The 14152-nt window shown below is 35.8% G+C and overlaps 1 protein-coding gene across 1 annotated transcript in view; it reads right to left on the reverse strand.

The window, feature by feature from the left end:
* Nucleotides 1-14152, reverse strand: part of LOC150079436 (corepressor of RBPJ and splicing regulator) — a 123626-nt gene that overhangs the window by 12078 nt on the left and 97396 nt on the right. The gene's annotated exons all lie outside the window — the stretch shown is intronic.

Consider the following 14152-nt stretch of genomic DNA (forward strand, 5'->3'; position numbering starts at 1 on the left):
TACAAACGTTAAGGAATTTTTTAATTCTTCATCATCATCAGTCGATGAAGATGAAGAATAATAAGATCACATTTGCTTATGATTTCATACTTTGTTTCCAATGTTATTCCTCTTTGCTGTTTATTTTTATTAGCATCACTCTCCACAGTATTACTTCATTTTGGCATACTGTACAGCATTAATAAGGGGGATAAATATGAAATAAGACGAGGCAGCGAAAATGAAGAGCAATACAATCACCCTTTGTAATATAAGCGTGGTAACTGCTTTATGTTATGCGAGTTTGTTCATCTGCCTGAACAAACAGCCCAATGCACAGTAATATGTGTAGCTATACAACGTTACTGTAGTATTGTATAGCTAAACACGTGGCTTGATATGCCACATTTATGAATGTTTATCATTTATTTATTGCAATTAATATTCATATTTTCGATTTTGCTGATACTTCAAAAAAAAAAAAAAAAAAAAAAAAAAAAGGAACTTGTAAGTAAACTCGGGAACTGCCTGTACTTTCAAAATTATGATATATTTTTCTGTTCAAGAAATAGTAAAGTTAATATCTTGGATGACCATACAAACAAAGAAATGAAAAAAAATTGTTTTTTCTTATACCCTTAGAAAATTAATAAAATATAGTTGGTAATTAAATATAAATCAACAAAACATCTAATTATCAAGCATGGCTTAAGAAACATTTAAAGTAGGGCTCTGAATTCAGATCTCATTGTATATACTTTCTGAATATGGTAGAAGGGTACCAGTTCGCTAAGAATTTAATAATTTGAAAACGAACATTTTGTTTCCTCTGAGTTTCAAATTAAGACCACTTAACCATAGACTAAATTTTAAAGTGGAATATCAAGAGCAATCAACATGAGGCTTTGAGTAGTCCTTAATATTCAACAAGCAGTATATAGCAAGGCTCAGAGCTAAATTTGACTGCTTAACATAATTCCGGATTTGACCCAAATAGAATCAAAACAGATCAGGAGAAATTTGCTGAATTAGCATGAACTGGCACTGATGTATGTAAGAAAATTTGCTGGTTTAAATATGGAAACAAAACAATATAATTTCCATCCATGTGCCATCTCTATTCAGAAGGTTGATTCCCAACACCTTAAATGAGGTGCACATATTTTAGCACATGCAAGATGTGGCAATAAAGTTCCCATACTTGTGTTGTTGCCGTAACGTTTGATAAGTTTAAAAATAAATGGAAGTGGTATGTTGTAGTTCAAACTTCTTCTAACAGATATGGAAAGAATATTACCAAACTCTGTTCAAAGGGGGAAGGAAAAAACACTCTTGCCTTAGATAACAGAAGAGATAAAGCACCCTCGATAACAAAAGAAGTTCAGAAAGCAATTAAACAAACGAAGAATGACAAGGCACCCGGAAATGATGGTATCCAAGCAGAACTATGGAAATTTGGAGGCGATGCAATGTTAAAACACCTCGCACAATTGTTTAATCTAATTTTATTTACAGGTGATATACCAAAAGACTGGAAAAGTGGAATAATAGTACCTATACACAAAAAAGGAGATTTAGAAAAGACAGATCAACAACAGACCAAATATTCACACTAAACATTATTGCAGAAAAATATTGGAATAAGAAGAAACCTCTTTATCTGTGCTTCACTGATTTCAAGCAGGCATTTGACTCTGTAAACAGGAAAAATTTAACGAAGCAACTACAAAAAATCCCAAAAAATCATGAAATAATCATGTTTGTAAATACAGTCCATTCCGGTTATTTGGGACACATCGGGACTAGTGCATTTTGGCCCGATTAAACGGCTGCCCCAATTATCTGAAGTTTCACGTAAATAGTTAAAAATACAATGTAACCCCCCCTTTACAATTAGTTTACCGTACAATCAAATCACGTTACGATGAACTCACCATAGAAAAGTACCGTTCACTATACGACGTGTAGTAAGAGCCGGTCATTGTGATCATGTTTGTGAAATGAATTTTAATTCTATTAAACAGCGATTCTAATTAGAGAAAATAGGAGGAATATTATCCACAGGCTATAAAAGTAAAGATATATTAAGCACAAATTTACCCATTATTACCTTACAAATTAAAAAGTGAAAATCGGAAGAATATACGTGATAATCGGAATAATTAATACGTACTGTAATATGTACATACGAACTAGTTGACATTTCTGTTCATTGACATTTGTGGGCAGGGGTTTAAATTTAAAACAGTAAAAGGATAAGCAATCAATAACAAAGAATACTGTGCGCACACACACACACACAAATTGCAAGTAACACGATACAAGCAAGTGAAAATGGAGTAACAAGTTACGAAGCTTTAAAAATAGGAATAAAGAGAAGATTCTGAAAATTAATTTTTTTATATGATTGAAGATTCCATGGAAGTGTAAACACATTTCACCATAATAACCCACAGAATTCCAGCGGTCGGTATTATCGCAAATTCACTAAGATCAAGTTTACTGTCTGTTTATGATAGATTTCACTAACGTAAAAGCCCAATAAACAGGTGACTGCTAATTGTTTTTATTGTTTCATGGTTGTGACCTCCAGAATTTCGACTGAACCATGTGGTATCGTCGGAGACAATCGTAGGGTAATCTCCAGTGCTGTGGTCTCCTGCCCCGATTAAACGGCATGCTGTCCCAATTAAGCGAAGTAAACCCTGGCTATTTTCTCAATTGGTTTCTGTTTTTTAAGATTTGCCCCAAATAACCGGAATCCACTGTAATTTCTACAAGGCACCTCCGTAGCCAGGTGGGAAGGAGCAGCAGTGCGTAGCACACGCTTCTTGATTAGACTGGAATTCGAGCCCGTCACCACCAAATAAGGAGGATGCAGAGAGGTCAGGGAATGACCACCGCATATTCCCGGAGCAATATGGCCTTAATTGCTAATGCTCCTAAAAACCAAATAATAAACAAACAATTTCTACAAAAATACAAGAGCAATAGTAAAATTCAACAACCTTAAAACAGAGAAATTTGAAATAGAGAAAGAAGTCATGCAGGGATGCCCTTTATCTCCATATCTATTTAATATCTACCTAGAACTAATGAAATCAATTGAAGAAAACAGAGGCACAATATTAAATATAAACCACATAAAATATGCAGATGATATTGTGATTTTAGCAGAAACCAAAGAACAACTAAAAGAAATATTAACAAACATTGATAAAGCAAGCAACAATTATGGAATTAATATTAATATAAATAAAACCAAAGTAATGCAAATCAGAAAAAACATAGAAGACAAACATAAACATCCAAAATCAACAAATAGAACAAGTAAAAAAATTTGTATACCTGGGCTCTATAATAACCGCAAACCTAAGTAATATTGACCAAATTAATCACAGACTGAACATCGGATGGACAAACATGAACAAACTCAAAAAACATATGGAAGAGCAATAAAATCTCAAATAGTCTAAAAATTAAACTATATGAAACTGTCACCATACCCACAGCAATTTATGGATCAGAGAATTGGAGAATAAATAAGAAAGAAAGGCAAAAAATAATGTCATTTGAAATGAGATGTCTAAGGAAAATCGATAAAACAAATTGGAGAGAACATAAAACTAATGAACAAGTAAGGAGAGATCTAAATTTTGAACACAGAATAATAGAGCAGATCTACAAAAAACAACTTTAGTGGTTTGGACACGTGAACCGGATGAAACAACACAGGCTGCCTAATGTACTGACAGGAAGAATTGGAGATAAGAGACCACCAGAAAGACCCAAACGAGAATGGCTCCAATGCCTAAAGGAAAACACAGGATTTCAGAGTTATCAACAAATGATGCAAGATTCAAGAGATCGACAACAATGAAGGAAGAGATCTAAATGTGGACTCAACCTGTGCCAAACAGAAGAGTTTTTTTTTTTTTTTTTTATGAAAACCCCAAACATGAAAGGTATCAAAACCTATAGTACTTAGTACCATGCATGGGTTGAAGGAGAAGTATGGGGGGAGGGGGATGCCGGAAACTTTGCTCTAGAGACTAAACATGGGTTTCACCACTTCAAGCCTCCAATAAGCAAAGTGGTGGTATTTCACCGGTTGATGAAAATCATCTACCACCTATGATGATGATTAAAAATAAAAATAAAATCACAATAAAAGATTAAAATCACAATTAAAAAATTAAAATCTCAATTAACATTTGGATGAACACTCAAATTAAACAAAATGCACAGCTGTTTCCCTTCCTTAAACAGACAATGCTTTTCGACTAATCGCCGTGTTGACAGGATAGAAATATAGCGAAGTGTATATGTGTTTGGCTCTTAAATGGAGAGATTATTTGTATCGATGCATGCATATAAAAGACTAGAAATTCGGTAAGGACGTCGCACATTGATAGAATTTTCACGTAGTTTCATTTTAAGTGTTTCAGCAATCAATAATTTTATGTAATTATGTTGTATGTTTAAAATTTCCGCTTCATTGATAGGAATACGTGACCTTCATTGACAGCATGAAAGACCAGTTGCGCACGATGTGCGGACAAAAGCAGCATGTTGCTTGACACGTAAATCTCAAGTACAGCGAGTGGACCCCTTGTACGATGAACTACACTGACTACACAAAATCTTGTATACAAGATCACTTACCTGTGCCGAGCAAGAAGGAAGAACTGTGTGATTTTTTAATATATTATGGAGCTTCTGCATGGGCTTGGCTATAATCTTGAATTCTGTATTTCTAAAGAGTTTATTGAGTTGCTTGAACCATTGTTCGACGTACGGTATAGAAATAGTGTTTTTTATTGGTTTTATTAATAGGTATTGTATTTGCTGTATTTTTTTTTTTTTTTTTTTTTAGCCTGTAATCTGATTTGATTTATAATGAAGAGAGGATAGCCTCTATTTAAAAACCTGTCGATTAGTGTATCAATTTCGAAGCGTAAGGTAGGTTCAGAAGTGGAATATTTGTAAGCATTGAAAAACTGGTTAAATATAATGGATCCCTTATAAGGGAATTGGCGGGTTTTCGGTAAATGCTAAATTGCATTTTTTGCAAGTCTCGTGTGAGACTGCAATTTAAGAAATTTTGGGCTTTTGTTTCTATATGTTCTTCCTCCAATGTAAAATACAGTCTTGTGTGAATGTTGTTAAATACGTGTAGAATGTCCTGAGTGGTGTTATGATCTGTTATAACAAGTATATAGTCGATATATCTTCCATACTAAGTAATGCGGGGGAGAAACGGTGTTAAATGTATATGTGCTCGATATTAGCAAGATAGATTTCTGCTATAAGACTGCTCAGATTCAAACTCATCGGTAAACTGAAAACCTGTTTCTATATATGCCTTTAAACGCGAAATAGTTAGCTTGAAGAAGCTTGATTAATTTAAAAATTTCTTTTTTGAGTAATTTAGTGTGATTTATCGCAATATTATCGTTATTTAACAGTTCCCAAACTACAGGGCTGTTATAATTAAAGTATCCATATGTAGAGGGCTCTGGAGCGAGTTCTAAGGCTCGTACTGAAGAGAAATTTGGACAACAGATACAATAAACAACGCACTTGCTATTTATTGGAAAAATAAAAAATAAAAAAAAATAGTTACAAAATTTGTCACTGTATGTCGTTAACTATCTATGATTATGCAAATAACTTATGTTATTTGCATAATCATAAGTTATTGCACAGCGCCACTACTCAGCTCTACTCTGCTGTATAAAAGCAAAGCAGTCTTCAAAATCATACAGTAGATGTTTGCCTGCACTACAGCAGCAATGACAACAGTGTTGCAGGAAAAGGCGCTATTAGCGAAGCTGTACTATCAGAACAGCAGCAACAATGCAGCTGCAGCTATCAGAGAATTCTTGCGTGAGACGATGTGGACCTATGACTGTTTGTACTGTCCGCAAAATGATTGCAAAATTTGAAGCGACAGGGCATGTTGGTGTTCAACCAGATAGAGGTCGAAAACAAGTGGGCTCCTCTCATGTTGAAGATGTGGCTATGGCTGTCGTGGATATATCAAGTCAATCTCCATGTGGTAGCGCAAATATGCCAGCTGTTTCTCATGAAATGGACAGGCCTTATTCCACTGTAAGGCTAGTAATGTGTCAGGTGTTGTGGTACTCACCTTACAAGATGCACATGCTACAGCAGCTAAAGCATGGTGATGCAGGTATTCCTTTCGCATATGCACTTCAGTTTCTGGTGTGAATGACAGCGGATATCACTTGGCCATGGAACATCCTTTGGAGTGATAAAGCCCACTTCTGCTTAAATGGACAAGTGAATACGCACAATTGCCACATTTGGGCAACAGAAAACTCTCGAGTAATCCAAGAGGTCCTGTTGCATTCTCCAAAAGGGAGTGTGGTGTGGATTTATGGCCACATTCATGATTGGGACATTTTTTTTGAACAGGTAACACTGACTGGACCCTGCATCTCTTCCGCCACTGAACAGCGATATTATGAAACGTTGGCAAATTTTGCAATACCAGAGCTGAAACAACGTGGGTGCCTTCAGGATACCATATTTATGCGAGATGGTGCACCACCCCACACCGTGGGGTGGCGCACCATTCACCGTTGGGTCCAAAGATTGCTAAGGCAACACTTTACAGACGAACGGGTCATCACCCGTTGTTTCCAGACATCTTGGCCACCCCGATCACTGGACCTCAACCCCATGCGTCTGCTGGTGTGGGTTTTTTTTTTGAAGAACCAGATGTATCAGGAAGGATGTTGTACTCTGGCTGATCTGAAGGACAGCATTAGACGTCATGTACTGGCTATTCCAGTTGACATGTTACGTTCTGCTGTAGAAAATGCTGTTCTTTGAATGGAAACTGTTGTTGACCAAAATGGAGACCACACTGAACAATTGTAATGCTGTTCAAGTGATTTGTATTGCCACAGCGCCACATAGTGAGAAATTTTGTAACTAATTTTTTTTTTCAATAAATGGTGAGCGCATTGTTTATTGTACCTGTTGTCCAAATTTCTCTTCAGTACAAGCCTTAGAAATTTCTCCAGAGCCCTCTACATAGGGATACCTTAATTTTAACAACCCTGTACATTGAGAGCATAGTCTACATTTACATTGGTGTACAAGGAAGTAACATCTAATGAAAATAATTTATCATTAACACCAAGCTTAATATCTTTAATACTATTAAACAGTGTCATAGTTTTTTATGCTGAATTTTATCAACTGTCTAAATGATTTTATGATGTTATATAAGTCTGCAGCTAAGTGTGAAAATGCTGAAGTTTTGTATGATACAATAGGCGTATGGGAAAACCGGGTTTGTGAAGTTTAACCTGTCCAAAAAGTACAGGAATATAATAAGTCCTCGCTTTCAGCTCTTTTAATTGGGCCATAGAAATAAAATCACTCTTACTGTATGCAGTTAGGGTTTTGTTATATTGGTTTACTAAATTTGTGAATACAGATCCATCTCCCTGTAAGTGGAACTGTCCGATATAGTAGAGTCCAATTTGCTAATATAGTCCGTTTTATTCATAATAACTACAGTGTCCCCTTTATCTGCTCTTTGGATAACAATATCTTTGTTTCCTCTAAGACTACGCAATGCTATAACATCATTCTTATTCAGTCTGGGTACCCAAAGAGTTTTGGAGTTATTGACTACCTGACTGACTTGCTGGACCAATAATATGGGCACGTCTACTATTTTTACACATGTTCACAAGTGTTATTTTCCAAAAGAGTCAGGTATATCCCTATGGCAAAGGGAATGGGGCTGCACATGACACATATCCAGCTTACATATCTTCTTCCCCATCACATCATACACATAATGAGGTGACATATAACCAAGTTACTCTGTCTTCATACGCATAATCTGAGGATCAGATCTGTCCTTTTGAAGGATCTGAATTTTAATTTACCCCCTCATAAACTCCCCAAGGAACAATTTGTGATAGCCTTTGAATATGGTCTCTGCAAAAGACTTATTGATCCATCATGTCAACCAAAAACTTTTCGGGTACCCAGACTGAATAAAATGAAGTTATAGCATTGCGTAGTCTTAGAGGGAACAAAGATATTGTTATCCAAAGAGCAGATAAAGGAGACACTGTAGTTATTATGAATAAAACGGACTATATTAGCAAATTGGACTCTATTATATTGGACAGTTCCACTTACAGGGAGACAGACCCGTCTGTATTCACAAATTTACTAAACCAAACTGCATACCGTAAGAGTGATTGTATTTCTATGGCCCAATTAAAAGAGCTGAAAGCGAGGACTTATAATATTCCTGTACTTTTTGGGCAGGTTAAACTTCATAAACCCGGTTTTCCCATACGACCTATTGTATCATACAAAAATTCAGCATTTTCACACTTAGCTGCAGACTTATATAACATCATAAAACCGTTTAGACAGCTGATAAAATTCAGCATAAAAAACTATGATACTCTATTTAATAGTATTAAAGATATTAAGCTTGGCATTAATGATAAATTATTTTGTTAGATGTTACTGCCTTGTACACCAATGTAGATGTAGACGCTCTCAATGTAGTTTGGAAACTGTTAAATAACGATACTATTGTGATAAATCACACTAAATTACCCAAAAAAGAAATTTTTAAATTAATCAAACTTCTTCTTGAAGCTAACTATTTCACATTTAAAGACACTATATAGAAACAGGTTTTTGGTTTACTGATGGGTTTGAACCTGAGCGGTCTTATAACAGAAATCTATCTTGCTAATATCGAGCACATACATTTAACACCGTTTCTCCTCTGCATTACTTACTATGGAAGTTATATCGACAATATACTTGTTATAATGGATCATAACACCACTCAGGACATTCTAAATGTATTTAACAACATTCACACGAGATTACATTTTACACTGGAGAAAGAACATATAGAAACAAAAGCCCTAAATTTCTTAAATTTCACTCTCACACGAGACATGCAAAATGTACAATTTAGCATTTACCGAAAACCCACCAATTCGGGGATGTACCTGCATTACAGGAGTTATCATCCATTCACTTATAAGAGATCCATAATATTTAACCAGTTTTTCAATGCTTACAAATATTCCACTTCTAAACCTACCTTACACTTAGAAATTGATAAACTAACTGACAGGTTTTCAAATAGACACTATCCTCTCTCTGTTATAAATCAAATCAGATTACAGGCTAAAAAAAAAAAAAATACAGCAAATACAATACCTATTAATAAAACCAATAAAAAACACTATTTCTATACCGTACGTCGAACAATGGTTCAAGCAACTCAATAAACTCTTTAGAAATACAGAATTCAAGATTATAGCCAAGCCCATGCAGAAGCTCCATAATATATTAAAAAATCACACAGTTCTTCCTTCTTGCTCGGCACAGGTAAGTGATCTTGTATACAAGATTTTGTGTAGTCAGTGTAGTTCATCGTACAAGGGGTCCACTCGCTGTACTTGAGATTTACGTGTCAAGCAACATGCTGCTTTCGTCTGCATATCGTGCACAACTGGCCTTTCATGCTGTCAATGAAGGTCACGTATTCCTATCCAATGAAGCGGAAATTTTAAATATACAACATAATTACATAAAATTATTGATTGCTGAAACACTGAAAATGAAACTACACGAAAATTCTATCAATGTGCGACGTCCTTACCTAATTTCGGATTTCTGGTCTTTTATATGCATGCGTCAATACAAATAATCTCTCCATTTAAGAGCCAAACACACATGTACACTTCAAGATATTTCTATCCTGTGAACACGGCGATTAGTCGAAAAGTGTTGTCTGTTTAAGGAAGGGAATCAGCTTTGCATTTCGTTTAATTTGAGTGTTCATCCAAATTTTAATTGAGATTTTAATTTTTTAATTGTGATTTTAATCTTTTATCGCGATTTTATTTTTAATAGTGATTTTAATTATTTATTCTGACACAATATATTTTCACACTTGTGGTCTTGCTGTGTTGGTTTGATGTGTTTAGAGGTAGTGTTGGGGCTCTCGGCTTTTGATTCCATTACGCGTTAGTTAGTTAGTTAGTTATTTTTGGTTTTTAGGAGCATTAGCAACTAAGGCCATATTGCTGCGGGATATGCGGTGGTCATTCTCTGACCTTTCCACATCCTCCGTATTTGGTGGTGACGGGCTCGAACCCCGGTCTAATCAAGAAGCATGTGCTATGCACTGCTGCTCCTTCCCACCTGGCTACGGAGGCGCCATCCATTACGCGTAGAATCGGTCATATCTCTAAGAGTGAAAGAATTCATTAAATCATTTTTTATCCGTTTATTTTATCTTAATTTATTCATTACATTTGGAGAGCATTGATTGGAAGCATTCTACGAAAAAGATTGAGGTAGGTAATCTCTTACTCTTTTTTTTTAATATATTGAAAAATTGTAGAAGTTATTGAGCCTTGCAGCTCTGAGTTTTTACTAATTTTACCATGTATTTATTTCTAAGGCCCTATAATTTATCATCTTTTGAGAAAACTAAATGAAAACCAAATTGTCTGGCACATCATTGTGTTGAAGTGAAGTCATATGATTTCTCCATAAACCACTTGTCACTTCATGTACATTTTTCTATCTTAAGTGTAACTTCTAGTTGACGATAGGATGTTATGTGCTATTGTTTACAAAACTTTACTTTGTAACTAACTTGATGAATCATAGCCATATTCTCCTCCAGTGGTAGCTGTTTTTAATTAGTGTTCCATTGAAATACTCTTTTATTGCATCTCCAGCTGAGGAGACACTGGGTGTTTACAATAATTATTCATTTATGAATCCTGTTGTTTACAAAAATTACTAGGCAACTTTTTTTTTTTTTTTTTATGAAAACCCCAAACACGAAAGGTATCAAAACCTATAGTACTTAGTACCGTGCATGGGTTGAAGGAGAAGTATGGGGGGGGGGGGGGGTGCCGGAAACTTTGCTCTAGAGACTAAACATGGGTTTCACCACTTCAAGCCTCCAATAAGTAAAGTGGTGGTATTTCACCGGTTGATGAAAGTCATCTACCACCTACACTGAATACTGAATATATTGAAGTGACTTATACAGCCAATTTTCAGCTATTTTCTCCTCTTAGAAACATGGACGTACTGCAGATATGAGTCGCAGAAATGCTTTGTGTTGTGAGTTTGTGCTGGAACGATGTGGTTTTTTCTGCATAACTATTTTTAATTTTTATTTCACATCATTCAATCAGGGATAAAATTTTAGTAAGGAGGACAAAGAGAAAGATTCTATTGAGAGACAGAAAATCCTGAGAAAAGATGCGAAGATAAGTTAAGAACATCTCAATATAACAATGCGAAGACAAGTTAAGAACATCTCAATATGACAAACCAAGTGGCGAGTGTAACCACGACCATTCACCAAGTCTGTCTACAAACAAATCAGCTCCAGATAAGAACCAAAAAAAAAAAGAAAAAAAAGAAGACATTATCAAATCCCTCTGTTTAATATGTGAACAGAAATTCAGCAAACCCTCTCTGTTGATGAGACATTCTGAAAGAAATCACAAGACTTGAATGGTAAGGCCATTGCTTATTTCAAATATCTGTGAGTTATAAAAAAAGAATTATAAAGAATTATTAGAAGCCTCACTGAAAGTGAGCTACTGCATTACTTGTCAAGGAGAGGTCCACACTATTGGTGAAAATTTGATAATGGCAAGCATAACTGACCTGTGCGAGACAATGTTCGAACATAATGAATCAGCAAAAATAAAATAGGTGCCTCTAATGATAATGTAAAAAGAATAATTTTACTTTGCTCAGCTGATATTCTCTCAATGAACTCATTTGTAGACTTATGTTGTCATCTTATTTTACCTTACAACTTGATGAGATCACTGATGTCAGCAGCCCAGCTGTGCTGTTAGTACTTGTTCAATACCTCTATAATGGGAAGCTCTGAGAAGACATATTTATCTGTGACGATTTCAAAATCACTACAAGAGCTGATATTTTTGAAAAAATTGACAGCTTTTTTTTTTTCACTCATGAACTTGACTGGAAGAAGTGTACTGATGTTTGTACTGACAGTGCCAAGGCTATAAAGGGTCCCATTTCAGGAGTTGTTACGAGAATCGAGGCAGTTTGTTATTTGTTATTTGGTTTTTAGGAGCATTAGCAACTAAGGCCATATTGCTCCAGGAATATGCGGTGGTCATTCCCTGACCTTTCCACATCCTTCGTATTTGGAATCGACGCAGTAGTATACCTTTAGTGTTCAAGTAGTCACTGCATACTCCAAAGGGAAAATTTAGCCGTGAAAAACATTCCTACAAAACTGAAAGATATTTTTAAGACATTAATAGAAATAGTCAATTATGTGAAATCTAGGGGCTTAAATGTGCTTTTCTGGCACATTTGCACCAAAATGGGCAGCGAATACGACTGCTTACTTTTTTACATCAAAGCATACTGGCTGAGTCGAGGTAAAGTGCTGATGAGATTCTCTGAACTAGACTGAAATTATGATGTTTCTTAGTGATTTCAAAGTTGAAGCACCAAGAAAAATAACTCGAGATAAACAACAGAGATTCATTGATTTTATGCCTAGTGATTATAATTCACGAGGGGTTGCATACCTTGCCTATATATTTGACAAGCTGAATGCACTGAATCTATCGCTTCAAGGTAAAAACACAAACACCCCTCATGGTTAATGATAAAATGGAAAAGGAAGTGATTGTCCCTCTGTATAAGGCAATGGTCAGGCCTTGAGTACTGTGTACAGGTCTGGAGGCCTCATTTTAGGAAGGATGTAGATTTGCTTGAGCGTGTACAGAGAAGGGCAACAAGATTGGTGAGGGGAATGAAGGGATCCTCTTACCAAGAGAGGCTTAAGTTCTGCAAATTGCAGTGGCTGGAAACTAGGCACCTGCACGGTGATCTGATTGAGGTGTATAAGGCCTTGAATGGGTTGAGTATGCTGAATTCTGATGGGATTCTTCCACTTGTTCAGATTACGAACCTAAGGGGGCATAAATTCAAATTAAGAAGAGACAAGATGTAGAATAGATGTGCGGAAATTTGCCTTTAGCTAGCGGGTGGTTAATTGCTGGAACAAACTTCCATCTGTCGTGGAAGTTTATAGGTTAAATAAATTTAAGGAGGAACTGGACAGGCATTTGGAGGGAATAGTGTGATTTTTTTTTGGCTGTTGCTGCATAAGCTCATACACTTGCTTTCTTGCATCACATGCCACTACTACTACTACTACTACTATTACTATCTCTGCATTCAAAGATAAAATTATTCTTTGGAGAAAAAGAGCTGAAGCAGCTCTTTTTCTCTATACCTTTGATACTTTGACATACAGTGGTGGACAAAAAAACTGTGAATTTTGCAAATAATGTGTTTTGCACTGTATTGTGGGTTGCAGAAATGTTTTAAATGCATTTCTGTGAATGAAATCCAATAAAAAGACTCCACCTGATATACCTAATTGCCATAAATATCTTCCCAAAAGGTAAAATGCGTAATTAATGGAAATATGAGAAATCATGCAAATGGCAATCATGACAACCAAACGTACATTTTATTGCATTTACGTGTACAAGCTGAAATGCCAAGTTAATGTAATAGTATTATGTACTGTAAAGCAGCAAAATAAGTCCTCAATATTTTGCTGTTCCTCCTCGAGTTGCAATTACAGCCTTGTAACGATCTGGCATAGAGTTAATCAACTTCTGGATATATAGTTGCCTAATTTCGTGGTACCACACCCTTACAATGCTCTCCTGTAGCTGAATCTTACTCGTTGGCTTCTTCTTCTGAGAAATTTTAAACGACATTATGTACCAGCAATTTTCAACACGGTTCAAACCTGGACTGTTGCCAGGCCAGTCCAACACTGTAATGCCAGCATTTCTGAGGTATGGCTGCACTTTAAGGGAGAAAAACAAGGGAAAACATTGGTGTAAGTATGTTTTAAAGCCTTGTGAGACAAGAAGACAAACTCATTGTGCACTTGTTTCAACACCAGAGGCCATCTCAAAGTCCAGTTTTAGATCAGGAGCACTAGCATGGCAATTATGAAGGCATAGCCTTTTCAAATATCGATCTTGAGAAGGCGTAGTCACTCTCTTATGGCCTGATCCAGGTCTTCTCTTCATATCAC

This window comes from Mastigoproctus giganteus, chromosome 10, assembly GCF_048544385.1.
Source record: "Mastigoproctus giganteus isolate SK-2022 chromosome 10, ASM4854438v1, whole genome shotgun sequence".
Classification (NCBI taxonomy): domain Eukaryota; kingdom Metazoa; phylum Arthropoda; class Arachnida; order Uropygi; family Thelyphonidae; genus Mastigoproctus; species Mastigoproctus giganteus.